This window comes from Dermochelys coriacea, chromosome 6, assembly GCF_009764565.3.
Source record: "Dermochelys coriacea isolate rDerCor1 chromosome 6, rDerCor1.pri.v4, whole genome shotgun sequence".
NCBI lineage: Eukaryota > Metazoa > Chordata > Testudines > Dermochelyidae > Dermochelys > Dermochelys coriacea.
Window position 1 is genome coordinate 53,441,025 of NC_050073.1, and position 23,513 is coordinate 53,464,537.

The 23,513-nt window shown below is 43.6% G+C and overlaps 1 long non-coding RNA gene across 1 annotated transcript; it reads left to right on the plus strand.

Annotated features, from left to right (window-relative positions):
* The first annotated feature begins 305 nt into the window (after window positions 1-305).
* On the plus strand, window positions 306-4,846 carry LOC122460680. The gene is made up of 2 exons (XR_006282138.1): window positions 306-438; window positions 1,092-4,846. It is a non-coding gene; the product is annotated as an uncharacterized LOC122460680 (long non-coding RNA).
* Window positions 4,847-23,513: the final 18,667 nt, after the last annotated feature.

Here is a 23,513-nt window from a genome sequence, read left to right on the forward strand (position 1 = left end):
TACAACTTCTTCCTCTGAGTAGACTTTCCTGCACCACTGAAAACATCTGACAAGGCAAAAATCAGCACAGACCCTGGGCAGTGATTTGTATCTCTTTATCAGACAGCATGAAACAGACGTGGTTTCCTTAAAAAATCAGATTAACACTGCGAATCTCACAGGAAAGAAGAAATTCTATAAATGACACTCCACAATTATACACAATAGGAATCAACTTTCTGTACTGGAAACTAATGGAGATTGTCAAGGGTCACTGGCCCCTTTAAATGAAGCAGGTCCAGCTCCTCTGTGCCAGTACAGGTGCCCCCAGTTTGGCAGTTAAGTGGGTGGGGCAGCACCTAGGATTATATGGGATCAAGGAGAATCAAGGAGGAGGCTGTTCTTGAAGGAAGCTGTGTGAGGAAGGCTGAAGACAGCTGCTTGCTGATTTCCAAGTTGGTGAGCCAGAGCTGAGGGCTGAAGGGAGAGTAGCAGTAGAGGGGCTTAACTCCTGATGTTTCCATTCTGGAGGGCTGAGGGCCAGGGGAACAGTGGAAGGGTCTAGCTGCTGAGCTATCTGAGAGAAGAAGTTAACATATCAGGGAAGGGAGGAAGTATGATCTCTTAGTGAGGATGAACTTCCAGCAAAGAGGCTGGGTGTGTGTGTGTTCTTGTTGGGAAGAGTAGGGTTGTACTCCACCTAGAAGAGCTGGGGCAGTTCTCCTGACCAAAAGCCAGGAGAGGAGCAAAAAAGAGCCCAGCGTGTAGTAGAAGATGCTGAAGTGTGGTATGTGCTATGTTGATGGACTGATGTCATGGGATTTAAGGACTATTTGTGCTGTGGGTGACAAAAAGGCTGCACTGGAGCTTTTGTTACTATGTTTTTGTAATAAATTGGTCACAAGGAGGCAAGAGAGTGTGTCTTAGAATCCTTAGAGGCCTGAGAAGGGAAGTGGGACAGTAATGCTGGTATTGGGATACCCAGCCACAAGGCGGTGCTTGGGAACACGGGGGGATAGTTCACCAGGATCTGGAACTGTGTTATGTGATTGATTGACTTAGTAGTTATAACACTACCCACTGATTTTTTTTTTTTCTTTTCATGACTGAAGACCACGTACATGGACAACTGAGAGACCAGTTGACTGTGAACTACAATATTTCAATTCCAATCAAGGGTCTGTGCATAATGGCATATTAATATAAGCCTGAGAATGTTCCTGCACTAAAAATAGGATTGGTAGATTGATCTTCTTTTGGCATGACAGCCCTAAAGCAAAAGTAATGCAAAGGTTTCCAACATCAGCTGTTGGACTTAAAGTGAAGCAATCAATAGAAGTTCCATCAGCTCAGCATTAATTTTCAGATGTTCCTGTATCCATCAGTCTTGAGCTCCAGACAGAGCCAAACAGGGAGAAGAGACACCACCAGAACAGAGAGGTAAATCCAAATCTGATCAGCATGAAAAAGCTGACCGACAACAGAACTGACACAAGGCAGCTTAGAGATGTTGAAAAGGACAGAGCTACCAGTAAGACCCAGGAAACTCCACAGAAAACAGCAGCTAGCTCAGAAAAAGAGCTCTCTGTTATGAATGATACAGACACTTTCAACATAGATCAAGAAAGGCTTCATTTCAACAAGACCGTTCATACTCCATCTGTTAGCTTCCTCAGCCTCCTAAGAGATTGATCATGCACAGGGCAGGTTTGGAGAGTTGTCTGTATAGGTGTAAAGTAAAAAGGGATAAGCAAAACAGAAAAGGCAAGGGAAGCTGGTCCTGTGTTAATGTTGAGAGGCCACCAAGCTCAAGAGGGAGTACATGCTAGAAGCTAAGCATCTCATTAGCTTGGGTCTCATTTAAGCTCATGTTACCTCAGATATGCTCATATGGATAACACATGGTAAAAGACAAAACATAGACACTGGACAACATTTGGTGCTACAGAGCTCCATTTTGGTGCTTCGAGCTCTTCCAATGACATTTTGAGACTTTCTGCCCATCAAGCAGTGTGGAAGGGCCCTTCTCTGAATTAAAGAAAATAATTACTAGTTGCTTGTTATGCAATAGTGACAAAACATTAGAGAGTTTTCGTATGATCTGTAAGTAACTGCATTGTACTGATGGTGGTTGGTGCCCTTTCAGAAAAGGCACTTACTGCAATTGCCAATGAACAGTGTAAGCTGCTCAGGAAGTTTGCACCATTAACACTGCCACTAGCAGCCACAAAGTAAGCTACCAAAATCCCTCACTAGCACAAAGATTACATTTATGCCTGTGTGCAACAGGGTAGAAAATTTGTTCTGTTGACCCACCCCATTAGCAGGGGTTGGCGCACTGCAGGGTTGATGCTGAGCCATTGTGGCAGGAGGAGGTGGGATTGGCACTTCAAACAGAAGGAACTAAGGTCTGGGGAAAAGGTCTCTTCAGGAAAACCCTTGCAACAATCAACTTGGGGAGAATACTTAAGCTAAGGTGTGTTTTTGTTGCCTTGCTATTGAGTTACCAATGAAGCCAAGTCCCAGAAATGGGATAAATCTGAAAAGGATCATGGTCTAAAGGTGCAATGCATAATTTCTTTGAATAATTACTCATTCAAAATGTCAATTTCAGATGCACCTTTCCGCTGCGCCCAATTACTTTGCACAGGGGCTATTAGTCCCAGGAAATTGTCAGTTTTACTCGTATCAGTGGTAAGGAGTAGAATCACAGAAATGTAGAGCTGGAAGGGACCTCGAGGCATCTAGTCCAGTCCCCTGTGCTAAGCCAGGATGATGTATACCTAACCCACCCCTGGCAGGTATTTGTCCAACCTGTTCTTAAAAGCCTCCAAGGACAGGGATTCCACAACCTCCCTTGGAAGCCTAGTCCAGAGCTTAATTGCCCTTATAGTTAGGATGTTTTTTCTAATATGTTACCTAAATCTCCCTTTCAGCAGATTCAGCCCATTACTTCTTGTCCTACCTTCAATGGACATGGAGAACAATTGATCACCATTCTCTTTATAACAGCCCTTAATATATTTAAAGACTCTTATTGGGTCCCATCTATCATTTCTTTTCTAAAAAGTAAACATGCCCAGTTTTTATGTTGTTCAAGACTTTTTATTATTTTAGGAGAATTTCAGTTACTAAACTAAAATGTGTTGCTGGAAGCATCTTTCAGTTTTGGCATTACAAGGTCCTTCTTCATAATGCATCACCTTTATGTATTAAGCTTTGGCTCTTGCAAGTCTCATCGCTCTATAGCAGCTAGTAATGCCTTAAGTGTATGGGGTTTTTGGGTTGCATGTGAATGTATTATTATTGTTACCAGTTAAAGGACAGAAACTCTCTGGCTTTCAGTCCAGAGCTAGAAAGAAAGTATCTGAGGAGTGTTGTTGTTGATAGTCTGGTTAGTAATAAATTCTGACCTGCAAATTATTGGCTGCACTAACATACTACTTTTTCATGAGTCCTACAAGAAATTGTCCAGCTAATGATAGAGAAGTTAAAGTTGAGGGACAAGCAGGTATAGCTTTTTTGCATTTCTTTAACATCAAAGAAAATATCGAAGTGACAAAAGTGTACGTAACAACTTGTGTTTAGGGTGAGTGCATCCTTCTCCATAGGCCCTTATATTATGTTCTAAGACTGGAAACTCTTTGGGACAGGGACTGTATCTTCCTATGTGCGTGTAAATCATGCCTAATGCATTGTGAGCGCTACTAGAATACAACAATTCATTGAAATATTCCAAAAACCATTTTAATATTGAGACACAGGAGCCAGCCCTGAAGTCACTGCACACTGTCATTGAGCCAAAGGCAGATTTGGGAGTGGAAGGAAAGTGAGTTCTGACCCCTAATCTTTGTCAGAACCACTGTTTATGCACTGAGATATAAATCGGGTAAAATGAACAGATTTAAGAGAGAAGCAAAAATTGATCTTCAAAAAGTAAGCAAACTGCAGAGATCAATTCAAAGAAAAAATTGCTTCAGGGGTATGAAGAGTACCGTGTAGATCCTTCAGACCGATTCTCCTGCTGATGTAAAATGGTACAGCACTGTTGAAACCCAGGGAGCTGCACTGATATACACCAGCAGAGTATCTGACCCTTTGTCTGTCTTATATACTTTGTGGTGAAAAAGATGTAGTGTGTGAAAAGAGAGCGTTAGATATATGTAACTGATGTAGGGCTTATTTTATCTAAATGAAACTTTTAAATTAGCGTTTCCTCAGAACAGGGTCTCCCAGGTTTGGGAATCTCAGGAAAGAAAATTCATAGTACTTGGCTGTCTCAGGGAGAGGTCATGTGGCTCATCTGAAATTGCTGCAAACATGACTGCAGTACTGTTCTTGCATATACTTAGGGAACACATGAGAATTTCCTGGGTAGAGGCAGTTTCTTCAATCCCCTTCCTCTTTTTTTCCCCCCCCCCACCCCCATGGTCTCACTGATTTCATGTCAGCTCTCTGATTCCCATATTTAAAACAAAATTAAAAGCCTGGTTTGTGGCTGCTGCCGCAACCGCCACCACCTGTCACTCCCTCAGACCATGTGTAAGTACCTGCTAAGGTCTCACATGTTCACCAGAGACTACTGATCTATGAAATGTGGGTTTCGATCCATTCTATTGGTGAGCTGATCAACGGACTGTAAGCTAGGAATGATGTGATTTGTGTGTCGGGTGTGGAAACTACGGCTGCAGCCATGACTGTAGCCATTGGAGTTGACATGAAAGGTTTTTGTTTTTTGTTTTTTTTAATGACCAAATTATGTTCAAATCATGAGAGCTCCAAACCCCAATCCAGTTTGTGATAAACTCAGCACCACAGGGTGCCTGTGGGAGATTATAAAAGCCTTAATATGTAAGGAAGACTACTTTTTTTAAAAAAAATCTCAATTCTACTGAGAGCGACAAAAGAGCCATCTGTGTTTGCACAGAAGAAGTCAACCATGCTTTAGAAGGTTACTTCACAGCATAAGGGTACAGTACAGCAGGAAAGCAACTCCCACGCTTCACAGGAAGAGCTGCTTCATGACGCAATCTTTGCAGTGCAGTGTTAGGTGCCCCCAAAAGACAAGTCATCCTGGGTAGGACAGAGCTGAGTGCAAGCTGGGAAAACATGTCTGTTGCAAATGCTTCTCATGGCCCCATTTCAGGTAAGCAGGTGCTTACACCCATCCCAATTCAGGATATTAAACTTAAGAACAAGCTTAAGTATTTTCCTGAATTGGGACTCATTTTATTGTGGGCATTTGGGCACCCCAGATATTTGCTTTTTGACCAAATTCTACTAAAATGGTGTTTCAGCACTGGAAACCTGGAAAAAAGCAAGTATCTGAATGTTGTTTTTTGTTTTTTTTCTCCAAAGCCACCAATATCTTTACTCAAAAAACTATTTTTACTGCCAAATATCCCTATTTCATTTGAGAATCAGCATTTTTCTCCTGTATTTATTTTATTGTTTTTTATACAGAAGGTCCCTTTTTCAAGTGAAAAAAAATTGAAATGAATTTTTTCTACTTTTTTTTAACATTGCCATTCATAATAAAAATGAAGTCAAATTGGGAATATTGTCCATTTCATTGTGAATATTTTGCATGACCAGATCAGATGACACTTAAATAACAAGACAGTTTAATTTTGAACCTGCTCACTTGCAGTAAAGTAGCAAAATGTGATGAAAAGATGCAATTTATTTTCCCAGCCAAAAATATGGTCCATAAAAACAGGTATTGCTGATCCAACATACACAAACAAATCATTTGTTTTGAGCAAACTGACCATAGAGTTTTGTGCATATAAATCCTACTATTCATGTGTGTATCTGAGTGTGCAAAAATAACATGCATATGATTTTCACACTCAAAACCGAAATGGAAGAGAGTCTGAGCTTCTTGGAAAATGTCGCAGATTAGTAACAAACTCTAAGAAGCCAGATTATTTCTTTTATCGTTTAACTTTTTAAATCACACTATCTTTAAAAACCTGAAAAGGTACTGAAGTATTTGTTTGATACTGTAACGTTTGTGGAATGTATCAGCTATAAAATGCTGCCACCCAGAGGCGATAAACAGTATTTTTCTTACATCTTACACTAATAATTGATTGTTGATAAATATTATATATACAATGCTATAGGTGTACATGGGACTGTACAATACACGATCGAAAAACTAGATGCAATTATATAAAATTGCATGCAAAAAGATATTAAAAGAATGTTAAGATTAAAAAGTCACATGCTCCAGAGTTAGGACATTCCAGAAATTAAGATTACCTGTGAAATCTTAATTCAGCTCCCCTATGAATATATATTATGATACAGTCTTTAATTACATGTTCACATACAGCGTTTTCCACACGATCCCTGCATTGTTCAGTGCACAGCATAGACTTGCTCGGGGATGAATCTGTGTTTTGTAATGAAGACGACAGTTGATGGTAGTTCTCCCAGCCCCATTTGTTACCGAAGTTAAAAGGTGTACAGTGAATGAGGCAGGGGATTGTAGGAAGGGAAAAGATTGTCCTAGTTTTGCCACCCCCAGCTCCCAGTCCTCCTCCCCTTCCTCCACTGTCCATTCCTAGTCCAGTATTGTTTCCCCAGTCCCTCTGGCTCCTTGTCCCAGTCTACCTCCTACTTCACACCAAGGTCCAGCTTTTGTGATCTTTGCATTTGAGTCAGGTTGTTTCCTCCTCCTCCTCGTTCTGCCTAGGTGTCAGCAGGGAGAACATGGAGAGCAGAGGAGAGACCATCTTCCTACTCTCAGTTTCAGGGGCCACTACCACAGCAAATTGTAAAATGTGTCAGTCTGCCCCCTGCTCCCCCACCCCCAGGCTACAACACCAGGTATGGAAAGGGGGCAAAGGACACTCTGTTGGTGCTGCCCTCCACCAAGGCCTGGGAGGGGGTAAAGATCTTCCACAGCTTCAGGAGGTGTGCTGGGGGCAAGGGGCAGATGTGGGGCTGGGAGTCTGAGGGTGGGGCAGCTTGCATTATTGTTGTGTGGCTGGGTGGCTGAAACTGATGTGGGGCTGGAGGTTGGGGCAGATGTGCGGGCTGGGGCTGGGTGGACACAAAATGAATTGATTTGGGGCTGGGAATGCAGAGCTCCCTTTGGGGGCGGAGGCGCATCTTTCAGTGATGCAGTGCCCAATCAACCTATTGCTCACTGTAAACTGGCAGCACTAATTGTCACACACATTGCGGGCGAGGGGAAGTGGACATTCAAAAATCAGAAGACAGCTCTAACAGCACTATTTAGTCTTCAGTTTTAAAGATCTCGGGATTTTTTTTGCACCACTCATTATTCTGAGGAGCCTGATTCAGGATTTGGAACTTTTGGGATTGCCATTACTGAAGAGCAGAGGTGACAACATGGACGCATGTGCACCTCTTAGGAGAAAACAGTCTGGTGCTATCCCATTGGAGGCCCTAGGCAGGAGCAGCTCCATCCACAAAATGTCAACCAATGGTCAGGTGACCAGATAGCAAGTGTGAAAAATCGGGACAGGGTGAGGAGTAATAGGAGCCTATATAAGAAAAAGACCCAAAAATCAGGCCTGTCCCTATAAAATCAGGACATCTGGTCACCCTAACCAATGTCAACGGTCTCATAGGCTGCCTACACATCTAAAGGCATCATGTCTAGCACTAAACTTTGGGGCAGACAGTAAAGACCGGCTTCTCACCAGCACTTCTTTGTTACACTGTCCATGTGAAGTCCCCACCCCGTACCAAGGAATGACCCTGTGTGACAGAAAATACAGAGGGTGACACAATAAACCCTATTTCAACTTTAACCTCCATCTCCTCTCTAGAGTTCCCACTAATCATCTCCAGAGTTGCTGGAGTCAAATTTATAAATGGGGATAATGCTATTCACCTCCTTTGTAAAGTGCTTTGAGATCTGCTGATGAAACATGCTATATAGGAGCTAGGTGTTGTTATTGCTATGGTGGTAGTGAAATACACTTCCTCCAGCATTTCTGGCATTTTGCCCATGGGGCAACTTCTATTGTTATCACAGTGGGAGCCATCCTTGTTTGGTGAAACACTGACATTTTTTAATGTGAATTCAGCCACTGTGACATATGGATGGCATAACTGGGAAGAAGAAAAGGAGTACTTGTGGCACCTTAGAGACTAACAAATTTATTAGAGCATAAGCTTTCGTGAGCTACAGCTCACTTCATCGGATGCATTTGGTGGAAATCCACCAAATGCATCCGATGAAGTGAGCTGTAGCTCACGAAAGCTTATGCTCTAATAAATTTGTTAGTCTCTAAGGTGCCACAAGTACTCCTTTTCTTTTTGCGAATACAGACTACCACGGCTGCTACTCTGAAACCTGTGATAACTGGGAAGGGAATAGCAATTTTTCATAGATGAACCAGGCTTTTTAATTAAGGCAGAAACAGTCAAACTGAAGCAGGTACCAACAAATGCAGGGTATCCTGCTAGAACCTTTAAGTGACACTGATAAGAAACATTCGTGAAAATGACTAGTGTATTTTCACTAGCTGAGGTGAGTGAAATGCACTAAGGAAACAAGCAATATAAAGGATGAAGAATTAATGGATTTATTATTTGTATTCCAGTATTATCTAAAGACCTCAGATCTGGGTCAGAGCTCTATCCTTCCAGGCACTGTACAATCATTAGTCCCTTATTTTGTAGGTGTAAAGCTGCCTGTATAAAAAGCTGGCATCTTGTCAAGAAATTATTTAGGGTTGAACGCTTTGTGCAATGCTCCTTGGGCTCTTTCTGTTTCTTTCCTCACTTCCCCTGAATCTTGGTCATCTTCTCCCATTGATACAAGACTTTCCTGACTTGGAAAGGTCCTGACAGGAAATTGCTGAGATTTATATCTAGTCTGTGTATTTATAGAGCATCAGTCATCAGATTATTAATTCCCCACTTGCCTGAGCAAACGACTTTGTTCCAGAGGGACTGAGAAAGGGAAAAAATGAATGGGATAAGAAGTGAGAGGTAGGACATAAGACTGAAGGAAGAGGACCCAGAACTTTCTAGTGTTGTGAGAGTTCAGAAATGTCCTTGCTATTTTTGTGCTGTTGTAGTAATTTCTGTCTGACCTGTAAGGCTGCTTCTACTACTGGAATGCTTGCAATGTTCTGTACAGCACAGCTACTGCACACACATTCCAATAAAACCAGCTTGTACATATGATCACGTACACAGACATTCCAATCAAAAGGAGATATACAGGCAATATAAACACTATTCCATGAAAATAGTCTCCTTAGAAATCAGCCCACCTGCAACAGGCTCTTCTCCACACTCTGATTCACTCATGGTACTAGAGATGACATGCAAAGGATGACAGTAATTGGTGCACTATTAGTTCGGTCTTCCCTCTCACTTCAATGCAACCCTATTGACCCCAGCAGAGTTTCACTGGAATAATTCAGACCAGGAATTTGTTCCATTAACCGCAGAAATAAGTACACACTATCTTTAACCTTTCACATCTAGGTCATAGTTCAAATCTGTTCCAAGCCAAGTATGGCACATAGTTGTTACTGTGAGATGGTTGTTTGGTGGCCTGTGTGAAATGAGTTGGTGTGTTTCAGTGCAGTTCCTGAGTTGACAGGTGTCCACATTATAAAACACTTAACTACACAGCTGGCACCCTTACTGGCAGCCTCCGCAGAGAGGCCTAGGACTGAGCCCTGGTCTACACTACAGAGTTAGCTTAACACAAGGCAGCATATGTCAACCTGACTCTGTAAGTATACACTAAAATTTCGCCCCCACTAGCGTAACTCACCTGCTGCACTGAATTAATAACTCCACCTCCATGAGCAGTAGTCAGTATCAATGTAGTTAGGTCAACTCAGTGTCAGTGTAGACACAATGATGCTTACATTCACTGTTGCTGGCTTTTAGAAGCTGTCCCACCATGTCCCATGCTGACAATTCAGTTGGTGCAAGCACTCCTGGTGAGGACACGCACTGCCGACACAAGGAGCAAAGTGTAGACACACACAAGTGATGTAATTACTGTGGTAGTTGTATGTCAACATAAGTTAGGTTGACTTAATTCTGTAGTGTAGACATATCCTTAGTGGTTCTAGAAGTCCAATCAGCATCATGGTTGAGGCACTCTAGTGGGAACTAGATGTGTATGGGGAGCTTTTCCTATTGCTGTCCTATGCTGTACCTGTTCTGCAGCAAAATAAGTTCTATTCTATATTCTAGTCTATGTAGATTTTTAGATTGCACTCATCACTGCAGTATCCAAGCGCCTTCCAGTAGTGCATTAAGCAGTGTGACTACACATATCATGTGTTGTTTGTTCTTGAATCCTCTCCCTAGAGGGAGAAGTATGATGAATGAACTGTCTTGTTTTGGTAGGGTTGTGGGTTGGGGGTTTTTGTTTTTGTGTAGGGTTTTATTGTTGTTAAATATACCTGTTGCTATGTTCTTATATTAGAGATGGCAAAGTCAAAGAAATGTGCCTTACACTTGGAGAGGAAAGTGGTGAGGTTTCTGATAGCGCTTAGTACCTGTGGGAGATAACTCTGCCGTCTCAGACTGCCCCCTGTCTCCCACACAGACAAGCTTTACTCTTATTGTTGAGTTGCATTGTACCAGAGGAGCAAAGTTGTAGACAATAGTCTTTGTCATGGAGCTTTAGATGGTCTTTTAGCTCAGCCTGGTGCAGGCCATGGAGACCTTTGAAGGTACAGACTGATTCAAAATTCTATGGGAGGCCAGTGTAGAGAGAAAAGGACAGGTGTGAGGTGCCCACAGTAGCCTATGTTGCTGAGGAGATGCTTTACATTTTTACTACTTGGAGTTTCCTAAGTATATCACTGCTGTAGTCCAGCTGAGAGGTAACAAAGGTATGAATAACTGAGGCCAGATCTTCATCTGTCAGGATGGGAAGGAGTCTCTTACCCAACCAGAGATGGTAGAATGCATTACTCGCAACCTCTGCGATATGAGACCTCAGCGTCAGCAAGGAATCCAAGAGTACTCCTACACTATGGACTAAAGAGACCAGTTGTGAGTATGAACCTTCAATCAAAGAAGACTGTAATGTGGCTCTAAACTCCTCCAAACACTTTCCTCTGCCCACCTCTATTTTGACTGGGTTCAGCTTCAGCTATTCTTCATCCAGCAGCTGATCTCATCGAGGCAATGGGCCATCTAGTGGTGTGGTCAGATGTGGTGAAAGATGGGTAGAGCAATGTATATCTCCATATTGCTGGCACTTGAGTTCCTGCCGTCAGACCAGTTCACCTAGTGGTTTCATGTAGATGTTGAAAAGGACCAGAGAAAGAACTAATCCTTGTGGAACCCAACACGTGAGGGGGTCTAATGTGGGAGGTTCTGTTTCCCATCACTACTCTCTGGGTGCATACTGCTGAATGACTCAGATCATTTTTGCACATTACCCTGGACCCCTGTGAGACAGCAGTATCTCATGGTCAACAGTGTCAAATGCTGCAGAGGGGTCCACGAGGATGAGAATGGATGCCTATCATCTGTCCATTGCAGGAGGATATTATCCACCAGTACCATTAATGCAGTTTCAGTTCCATGTCTTGGCCTAAATCCAAATTGTGCCTGGTCTAGAATTATGGTTTCAGTTAGATGATCTTGTAGTTGATCTTTGGCTAGCTTCTCTGTGATCTTGCTCGGGAATGACAGGTTTGGTGACAGTTGGCTAGGACTGAAGTATCCAGGGTGGATTTCTTCAGTGTTGGTTGGTACTTCAGTCTTCAAGGCGCTTCGGTCTCCATATCTGTCAATACTGCACCTTTCCCTAACATGTAATTCACAAGGATACATTCAATTTAAAAGAGCCCTCAAAATGTACCCCTCCTGTTAGCCTTGGAAATCCTAGTCAAAACAAACATATGTGTAGATATTACCCATGTAACCCTAAGAGGAACAGTTTCCAACACTTCTCACCTTAAATCCACACCTTAAATCACACTTCACATTTGAACTGGAGTTAAAAAAACAATCTTGAGTGCTCTAGTGTGCTCCCCTCTCCCCCCTGCAGCCTTGTCACTTACAAAGGTCTTAGTCTATGTCTACACTACAAGTGCTACAGCAGCATGGCTGTAGTGCCATAGTGTAGACAATCCTATAGCGATGGAAGGGTTTTTCCATCTACATAGGTAATCCACCTCCCCAAGCAGTGGAAGCTAGGTCCACAGAAGAATTCTTCCATCCACCTAGCTGTGTCTATACCAGGGTTAGGTCGGCTTAACTACAGTGCTGAGGGATCTGATAAAATTAGCTAGCCTTGTAGCTAGGTCAATGTAAATTTTAAGTGTGGACCAGGCCTTAGGGCCAAATCCTGGTCCCTTACACAACTCCTGGATAAATGGTCTTTCAGCTAAAAACATTCACAATGTCGGGGGGAGAGAGAGGTTTTCAGGGAAGGATTCTCTCTCTAACAGCAAGTTATGGAGCAACCATGGATGTAGTTTAAAACCATTATTTCAAGCCCCTCTACTTTTACTCCATCTTGGAGCCTTTCCTGTACTATCTCCACTCTCCTGAAACTGCTTTGCTTATCTTGCCCAAATCTCAGGGCATCTACTCCATCCGTATACTCTTTAATGTCCCTATGGCTTGTGATACTGTCAGTGACACCCTCCTTTTTGAATTCTGTTCTCCCTCTGCTTTCATAACTCTGTCCTCTCCTGGTTCTTGTACCCACTCCAGATGTTCCTTTTGCCCTCCTCTTCTCCTCTCTCCCACATGCCACAGGCTTCCCTCCTCTTCTTCCTCTACACCCTCTCTCTAGATGTTCTCATCCACTCTCACAGTTCCAGCTTCAACCCAACAACTTACAAATGTGCATCTCCTCTTGTGGCTGGTCTCCCTTCCTCCCTCTTGTCCTGCACCTTGGATCATTGTTCTGACATCTCCTTAATGTCTCAACATCAACTTAAATTTAATATGGACAAAACTGAACTCCTGATCTTCCCTCCAAAGCCCTGTCCACTGCCCACAATTCTCTGTTGCCGCTCATCATCCTTGTCACTCAAGCCCATACCTGAGTATCATCTTTGACTCATCCTTCTTCCTACCCTACGTATCCGGGTCATGTAAAAAATCCCATTGCTTCTTGCTCCGTAACATTGCCAGATTCCAGTGTTTTCTTACTGCCCATGCTGCCAAACTCCAGTGAAGTGCTCATTCCACTCAGGCGACTTCATGAGCTTATCAAACTGAAAGTTGTGAGAAAGATAAAGAGGCCTGTACATGAAAACTGAACTCTAAATTCATGTTTTTAGGAGGAAAAGGTTTTTTGCTCTTACAGAGTTAGAATTAAAGTCTAACCTTTCACCCAAATTGTGTCCAAGTCTGTGAACTGTGGGTTAAAATGCTGTTCAAAGTTGAGACACTGAGAACCAGAATATAAAAGGGAAAGTTCACCACCTGTCTGTAGAACAGGAACAGTTGCGTAACCTCAAGGGAAAGGTACTTTTCTCTGTGTGTGTGTGTGACTGGGTGAATATGAGTGATTGTTGTCCGGAACGTCACTTCCACCTTTTTGCTAGCTTTGCATTGAAGAGAACGTAGAATCAGTGAGACACAAATACCATAATATGGTTAAATGCAGAGGCCACAACTTTATCTAAAACTATTACCTAGCTGGGATAATCACACCAAACTTTGCAACACGGTTGTTCCAGTGCAGATTTCAACAGGAACCAATGGTCCCAGTGGACTGTAAACCCCACTACACTCTGGGCTGCCAACAAACCCTGACTGGAAGCCAGAATCCTGCTCCCCTCTCCCTTCAACATTCTTCATGTTGCTGGTAGAAGACATGAGATAAGGGGAGCCACAGGCTGCATGGAACATAGAGGGAAATCCCCCTACCATGCAATGCCATGCCTAGGATCAATGCCCAAGCAAGCTAATGGGCCACTCAGACTTCAGTAGGACCCTTTGTAACCCACCAATCACACTGGAACCTACCAGAGTAGCAATAATTATAATTTAACCCCCCCAAACCAGACTTCCTAGATGCCAGGTGGAAGATGAAAAGCATCACATGATAGCTAGCCATCTTTGCTGTGTGGGAACGTCCCTTCCTGATCCCCCAAACTGGCGATCAGTCAAGACTCTAGCATCACCAGAGATCCAGCAATTACGTTAAAGATAGGAAGGGTGAGGTTGAACCAGTGAGCCCACAGTAGTTACTCTGCCCAGGCAATAAACTAAATTAACACTGCTCATGCTCCATCAGCACCACATGGGAGTCAGTCACCCAGCCCCACTACCCAATGGCAGCCTGGGCCCAGATGCAGCAGGTTACCCCCTCTCTCCCCTTCCCTGCACCCCACAGCACAAGGAAGGAAGGAGAAGAGAAGAAGCAGCCCCCATATACTGAAGGCAAGGGAGAGGGGCGGAAAGGAAAGGGGGCATATGGGAACACTCTCTCAGCTGCTCCCACTTGAGAACTCTCCTCACATGCCCCTCCGCACCTTCCCTCCAAGCCCAGATGGTGTCTCCACTGCTTCTGGCTCATCAAGGCTAGCTAGCAGGGTGAGCATTTTTAGAAATTAATGTGCGGCTTTTGAGTCTCAAAAGCCATCTGTGTAAGTATCAGCCTTTGGGGGTTTGCATGCTTGGCTTTCTCCTTTCCAGTTTTTTCTGTAGAGGGACACCCCTACTTCAAGCTTCTGATACTTGTTTCCTAACTCCTGCAGGTGACTAGTAGTGAGTACGTGCAGGAGAGTGTGGAATTTATCTGAAAATGGTGCCTCATTAATGGTTTCTCAAAACAACCCGCAATAGACTTCTTGTCTGACCTTGGGCAAGTCACCTAGTTTTGATTTGCTTGGTCCCCCTTCTGTAAAAGGGGGATAATAATACTTCTCTGCCAGCGGGAGGGTTGTGAGGATGAATGCTTAGATGTTTATGAGGCATAGAGAAATTATGATGGCAGAAGCCATATAACTGAATAAATCATAACAGGAGGCAATTTTTTTTATTTCTTGAAGAGTTGTTGGTCCTCACTAAGTGAATAAGGGTAAAGAGGTTTTCATACACAATATTTTAAATATTAACTGGGGAGCTCCGGGTTGTGGATTTTTTGATTATTTGTTGTTGTTATTTTGTGTGAATATTATATGTCAACAACAAGGGGCTATTAACATTGGTCTGCATCAGGCACAGTGTAGGCTGCAGTTGTGCAAGCTTCCCCCCCACAGCTCTGCCCACACATTGCAATGTTGACTTTCACCTTTCTTGCTCTTCTAGTCCTGTCCTGCAGGCCCTCCACACTACAGCTCTGCTAATGCTCCACAATCTTAATGTACAGCAAACCTGCTATTCCAGTTGTATGTCTGTCCCACAGAGCTCTGCTGATGGACCTCAATCCCAATGGGTAACAACCCCTACTGTTCCAGTTCTGGGCTCCACAGACACAGCTCTGCTGATGGCCCTCAGGCCTGACCCATAGCACCCCTACTACTGCAATGCTAAACTTCTCTCAAGTAGTTTGTGCTAATCTTCTAACAATTGCCGCTGAACAGAAACTAATTTGCCGACTGTTCTGTGTCAATTCCAGGAATCTAAACTCTATTAGTCATGGTCAAAAGCATCCAGACCACACACAGATCTGTTATCAGTATGTTCTATCTAGGCAGGTGACTTCTTGAACTGAGCTCTTCTGCAGACTCAGGAAATGTTAGGCAGACACTAATTTGAAATTTGCTAGGCCAGGATCAGCCAAACTTTCTTATGCCAATCTCTTGGTTGTTACCAGCTAAGGCTCTGGACGGTAGCTGTCCAATGAAGATTAGGGATGCCTATGATGTTCAACTTTGGAGCAGATCCCAACCTGAACTTCCCCAATATTGGCTGCACATTTTTGTCCTGGACCCTTTTTATCATCTACTGCTGCATTTAGTATCTGATATATCCCTAGGCAAAGTGATGTATGTTTGAGAAAGGTGAGAAAGAACTATTGTGATATAAACCCTGCTATAGGAAAATACAAGAGAATTTTGTGGGGACTCAAACGAGGTCAGAAGCAAGAGGAAGAGCTGTCCAAGCTGCTTTCCCTGAAGGCATAAAGGAAACTGCAAATTGCCTTCTGAGTATAGGAAGCAGAACAGCGTGCCAACCCAGTAAATTGATATAAATCACCATAATGCTTACATCACTGACATAAGCTGCCAGCAGTGAAATATAGTAAAACTAAAAACCTCTCATCAGCAGGAGCTTCCCATTAAGATATTGCAAAATCTTGTAGTGAGGAGCAGGCAAGGGCAGCATAACTAGGAGAACTCCAGACAGTGTATCACAGCAAAGAGAAATGTCAAGAATTTGGCCAAGAACCCCTACATGAGATCTGTCCCTAGAGATGATGGTATTCACCTAGCCACTAACAGAAAGGAACGTACCTGTCCAAAAGCAAAGCCCAAACTTAAACCAAATATGTATCTAGGAACTGATTGCAAACAGTGCTGAAAATCTGGTGGAATGGTATTTTACAGAAGTCACAATCTGTAAGTCAATTAACTTTGGATAGTGCAGTGCAAGGTACAGATGCACTGAGAAAGTTGGCTGCCTTGGGGAGAATAAGTTCCAGGAAGTATGTGGCAGTAGCTGACATGATGGGCAACTGTGTTGGAATCAGACAGGAAATCAAAAAGATAATGTTAGAATATCTTGAAAGCAGAGTAAGCTGCCATCTCGAAAAGACAGCTCTCAACTGAACTCAAGACTGGGCTGGAAAGTCTGGATCAAGAGTCAGGAGTGTGTGAATTCCAGAAAGAAAAGGAGTACTTGTGGCACCTTAGAGACTAACAAATTTATTTGAGCATAAGCTTTCGTGAGCTACAGCTCACTTCATCGGATTCAGGATTCAGTATGATCCCAAGTCTACTGTCAAGAGCACTGACTGGAAATGACATACTGCAAGACATGTTAGGAGAGTAGGGAGAGGATCCCTTGGAGAGATAACTGTGTACTAGTGGGCAAGAAGTACAGAAGTTAATGAAGAGTAAGATTGATAGGAAGTGGTGTCAAAGAAGTTTAATTGAGAGAACTTGGGGAAACTGGGAGGATACAGATTTTAAACGAATGCTGGGAATGGCCATACTGATCCATGTACATATAGCATTCTGAACTCATTTCAGGGCAAACCAGGAACTTCCCATTTGTTTAGGACCAGTGTTCTAGAAAAATCACATTGAAGCGGGGCTCAAAAATGGGGTAACTGAATACTGGAAATCACAGAAGTCATCATGCTGGGGCATCTGTCTAGATTTGGAAATCCAGAGCCAGCCAGGGCCAAATCCTGTTCGCTTTACATGTGTGAATAATCTCAGGAACTTCACTGAGGCCAGCTGAGTGAGTAAGGCAAGCAGGATTTGTATCTTTAAGTATAAAACAGTTACAAAGCTGAAGAAAATCCAGCACAGATTGAAGAGGGCCCATGGTGCTGAAGATGACCAATCTGTGTTAACTGTGCAAGAATGACCAGTGTAGATACTGGTCTACACCAGAAAATGTTGTTTGCATCAAAAAGGGCAATGTGTAGATTAGAACATAACACAAAACTAGCTAAGAGTCAGTTTTGGAGTCAGGCCTTTGGAAGAATACTGAAGGACTCATTTAAGGGATATAACACGACAGCAAAGTTTCTGTCCCAACACACTCCCTCCTGACTGGATATGGCATTGCAGCACCGCTTGTCTCCATTTCCCCCACTTTTTTTTGGCCTACTCCAGCCCTGGGAGCGACCTGGCCCTCCAGCCAGACCACTTTAAAGAATCTAGCTCCTTCCAGAGCCTCAGAGTCTTTTAGTAAAGTCTAACAGAAACAGAAATGAAATCCAAGATATAGCCCAGCAGGCCACCTCTTCCTCACAGGCACACTTCAGCTGCACACTTTTCCCCACACCTTGACCCATACTCCTGTGTCTCCATCAACTCCAGGGTTCAGAGGCTGATACACTCCTCAACTCCCTCAGGTTCCCTCTGGTCAGGCTTCCAGCTCTTCTCCCCCTTCTGCTTCTCAGCCTTCTTTTCAGTCACTTCCAAGAGAGAGCACATGTGCACACAAGCATACTTCTCTCCTCTGAGCCTGGCTCTCCAATGCAGCTCATCTAACTCTTTAGGAAAATCCCCAGCTGGGTCTGATAACTAAATTGAGCCACTTGATCTCCAGCCAGTCAGGATCACCTGTTGGGGAAAGGGAATTAGCTGATTGCTCCTTAAGGGCCACCCTGGCTTGGACAGGCAGAGATCTCACTCTCCTTGAAAGGGTGCATAGAGCAAGATGCTGTGAGATAAAGTCTCAGTTGGAAGTGGGGATGTTGTGAAAACTGAGGACAACTCAGAGTTACCTTAGCAAACAACCGTTCAGAGGAAGTGTTTAGTTGTGACATAAAATCTTCCAAAAGTCTCAGAAGGAGGTAGAAGAAACAAAACCAGAAAGCAGGTTTGCTAGGTGGGAATGTGATGGACTATTTCTTTATTTATTTCATCCTTTCATAAGGTGCTTGTGAATCAGCATCTGACTATCACAGAACAAATCAATACAAAATACTAAAATCAAAGTGAAGCGCCCACCAGAGCTAAAGGATCTGGGAAACTAGAGAGCATTCAGGCAGCCAGCTCACCATATGATGGGGTTCAGGATTCTCAGGAGAGGAAGGAGAGCGGACAGCAGAGTAAACACAATGGACTTCATAAAAGCAGACTTCAACAAACTCAGAGAACTGATAGTCCTATAGGAAGGAAATCTAAGGCAAAAAAAGAGTTCAGGAGAGCTGGCAATTTCTAAAAGAAACAATGTTAAAGACATAATAGCAAATTATTCCAATGTGGAGGAAAGATAGAAAGAAATAGTAAGAGACCATCAGGAGCTTTATCATGACTTGAAAATTGTTTTCTCTGAATACTGTGTGGGTGCCTCAGTTTCCCTAGGCATTTCTTAAGTATCTAGGTGGTGGGATAAGGGTGTGTGATTGTTGCAGAGCCCTAGAGGGCCAGTGTGATAGTGTCTGCACAGAGAACGGCCGACACCCTGTCTCCTGGCAATTGATGGCCTGGGCCTCTCCTCTGCAAAGGTGCCAACTGAAGGGGTTGGAGAACAAAGAGATCAGGTGGCCTCCTGGCCCAGGAAAGATACAAAGGCCAGAGGAGGGGTAGGAGAGTTTCAGTTTGGAGCTGGCTGGGGAAATGGAGGGAGACCCAGGTGGGGCTCTGGTCTCCCTGCCCCCCCAGGCAGACCTGACTGAGGGGTCCTGTTTCCTGTACCTAAAAGCTCTGTTTTAGACCGTGTTCCTGTCATCTAATAAACCTTCTGTTTTACTGGCTGGCTGAGAGTCACGTCTGAATGGGGTGCAGGGCCCTCTGGCTTCCCCAGGAGCCCCACCCAGGCGGACTCGCTGGGGGAAGCACACAGTGTGGAAGGGGATGCTGAATGTTCTGAGGTCAAACCCAGGAAGGTGGGAGCTGGGGAAGCTTCTTGCCCTGGAGACAGTCTGCTCACAGACAGGAGGCTCCTCCAGAGTCCTGACTGGCTTTATATGGAGTAGTTCCAGAGCATGGCCCGGTGACTCCGTGACAAAAATCAAAAAGGAATCCCACAAAGAAGTGGAAACAAGGACAAATTGGTAAAGATGAGTGTAAAGAAATAGCACAAATTGTAGGGACAAATTTAGAAAAATAAAGCACAAATTGAGTTACAACTAGAAAGGGACATAAAAGGTGATAAGAAGAGTGTGACACTTTGGGGTTCAACCAGACCAGTAAGAGATTGTGTCACCATCTGCCCTGCAACTCTGGGTGCTTTAAATGCTCTGCTGCTGTGGCTCACAGCCCTGGCACCAAAAACCAGCCTACAAACATGTGGGTCATGTCCTGGCTTCCGCCGCCCAATTACTGTTTGCAGAATTACCCCAAAAAACCCCAGTCCCAAATTTCCCCAAAAGCATCTGCCCTGTAGTGTCCAGCCTTTTTGCGGAAGACTTACAGAAGTCATTAAGTTCACTGCTCCCTTAAAGATATGTGATATCAAGTATAGGGAAGAAAGCAAAAGTAAAAATACACTTCTAAAACTAAAACCTGATTTAACAAACTTGAGTCTCTTGTTTCATGCCAAGTCTTCTATCCAGCATGGCTGACCTGACTCTCTGGCCAGGACCCTGCGCAGAGCTCAAAGTTCTCGGTTCCTTTTCCTCCTCAGGTGAAGGATGTGAAAATGGCTTTTCCTCTCTGCTTATATCTTCCCAAAGTTCATTGACCCTGCTTCAAGAGACAGGAACAAGGAAGACTTCCTAGGGGTGCAGTCTCTATCCGCCATGGAGATTAAGTGGTCATCTTTCCCCCTTGTTCACCTTGCATGTACATGTGCTTTTCTTTGTCTTTGATCACACCTTGCTTACTTTACATCGGAGACTCATCCAAGCAGGTGGAACCATATTCCTTTGTCTGGATCAGGTGTGGCTTAGGCATGGATGATGAAGTGCAGAGTACACATGAGAAAAAGGCATATGTTACTCTGGGAGGTATTAACAAGAGGGTCATATATAAGACATGGGAGGTAATTGTTTAACTCCACTCAGCACTAGTGAGGCCTCAGCAGTAGTACTTTGTCTGGTTTGGGGCCCCACACTTTAAAGAAAGATGTGGATAAATTGAAAAGAGTCCAGAGAGCAGCAACAAAAAAAATAAAAAGTTTAGAAAACCTGACCTATGAGGAAAGGTTGAAAGAATTGGGCAAGTTTAGTCTAGAGAAGACTGAGGAGGAACCCAATGAAGTGAGCTGTAGCTCACGAAAACTTATGCTCAAATAAATTTGTTAGTCTCTAAGGTGCCACAAGTACTCCTTTTCTTTTTGCGAATACAGACTAACACGGCTGCTACTCTGAAATCTTCCAGTATATAAAATGTTGTAATAAAGAGGACAGTTACCAATTATTCTCTATGTCCACTCAGGATAGGACAAGAAGTAATTGGCTTAGGATGCAGCAAGGGAAATTTAGGTTAGATATTAGGAAAATCTTTCTACCTATAAGGATAGTTGAGCACTCAAACAGGTTATCAATGGAGGATGTGTAATCCGCTTCATTGGAGGTTTTCAAGAACAGGTTAGACAACCACCTGTCAGGGATGGTCTAAGTATACTTAATCCTGCCTTAGCATGTACAGTGGAAGGTTCTGCTTCATGATATCATAGAAATGTAGGACAGAAAAGGAGCTCAAGATGTCACCTAGTTAGTCCCCCCATGTTAGGGGAGAAGAGTTCCACATCTGTGGGTCTTCAACCAAGAAAGCACTCCCCCAACCCAGGCCTGATTGAAACTGGGCCTCAAATCCAATCTTCATTGAGCTACATAGGACCTAGGCTGTGAGGTCTTTGTATACTAGAGTAACAAGTGGAGTTAATTCAGGACAAATGCAACCAGCTCTGATGCTCATGCCCCAAAGAGCAAAGAGCAAGTATGCATTTGTCTTTCAGCTCTCATGCTGAAGAAAGAAAAAGAAATGTCAGTGTGGTTAGTATCTCTGATACAATCAGAGGACACTCAGAAAATACCAGCCAGGACAGAGCAACCCATATTCCAAGAAGAGGAGAACATGCAGGGGAACTGGGTGGTACTGAATGAAATATCAGCAGGGAGGTGCAGATGAAAGATCTCCCTGCTATTATACATGTGGTAGCACTATCAGTGTGATATAATGACAGGTCTCCATTAAGAGGGCAGGAAACCAAACATACCTTCAGGCACCTACACTAGCCACTCTCAGTTTACCCTGTCACATGGATTCCTTTGCAGACAGCTAAACTCAGCATTGTCCTGAGGGCCAAATACATGATTTAAAACCTTTGATCAGTCTTTTTTCGCCTAAGGGCTGCAGACACATCAGATGACTTCTCCTGATATCAGTGAGGAATTTGGCCTTTCTTTCAGGAAAAGCTCAAGACAATTAGAAGTTCATTACCTCCTCATGTCTCCTTGGCAGGGGTTAGCACTACAGCTGGTTTTGGGAATTTTTCACCAAATGTTTTGTTGTTGTTGTTGCTAAAATCAAAACTTTCCATGGGAGACGGTTGGTTTCAATTAAAATGTCATTGGGACTGTTTCTTGGGTCCAGGATGGAGACCCCGAATAGCCCAGTGGATATAGGAGATCCGGGTTCAGATCCATGCTCTGAACCAAGCAGAGCGGGCACTGGAACCTGCTGCTCCAGTAGGCTAGATAAGTGCCATGACCATAGGCTATAAACTCACTCTCTGGCCCAATGAATAGTTGATTATGTATCTAGTGAAACAGCTCCAACAGACGAGAGTGAGAAAGCCCCACCACAGAATAGCCAATAGCCTGTTGGCTCAAGCATTCACTTGGGATGTGGGAGACCCAGCTGAGTGCCCTAACCACTGGGGGGAAAGGTGTCTCTCTGGCTTCTGTCAAAATTTTTTGAACAGTCTTGGTTTTGTCCCAGTGCAGAATGGGAAACTTTTTGAAATTTTAATATTTTTTTCACATGACAGGAAACCCATTTCCCACCCAGGTCTCCTGAGCACCAGGTTACATGATTTAGTTCACTACCACTGTCAGACGGGTGAAAAACTGGCTAAGACACTGTAAATGAAAGATCAGGATAAAGGGCAGGGTGCCAAGTTTAGGGAGATGTCCCATTGATGCCAGGGATCAGGATTACGACTGGTCATTGATGATACGGGCATGTAAATAAATGAATTATACAGACAATACTAAACAGGGAACAGCTGTGAACACCAAAGAGGAGAGGAAGATAATCCAAGGAGGCTTAAACAGATTGGAAACATGGGCAGGAAATAAAACAAGACTCAAACTGTGGAAATGAAGCTAATCCACCTGAGGAAAAGCAAGCTAAACCCAAGATCCTCCGTGGAAGAGAGGAACCCAAGGAGCAGGCACTGGTAAGAGGGACTCAAAGGGGGAAAGTAGACAGCATATAAGTTGAAGTTGGCAATGCAATATGGCTGTGACAAGACCAATGCAATTTGAGATCTCCATAAGAGTCTTCACGTCTCTGAGCAGGGAAGGGAATAGTCCCTCTCTGTATGACTTTGGTGCAGCCATATCTGAAATATCAATCCATTAGCCATTGCAGCTACTCAGCCAGACGTGCTGCTCCCAAAAGTGATTCGTGCACAGGGTGATGCCTCCACCATGTCCTTCCTCCAGGACACTGCTTTGGGAAGGCAGCTTTAAAGTATGCTAGAGGCTGTGTGGGAGCCCTGCTGGTTGAGATTGTGCAGTAAATTGCTGACTCAGTGCATCCTGAGCTGTCATATTCACACTCTTTCCCAGTGGAGACCCTAGATGAGCATTCAGAGGTGTGAGATATTAGTATACATTAGCTAACACCTTTGAAAAGTCTAGTGTAGACAATGCACACTGCTTTTAATATGTATTACAATGGCTGAGTGAAAGTGTATGGGGGAGCTTTAACTCGACCAGTTTAGCACACCTTATAATAAACACTACATAGGCTTTTCAAATGTGCGAGGCAGACCATATTAGCTAACACATGCTA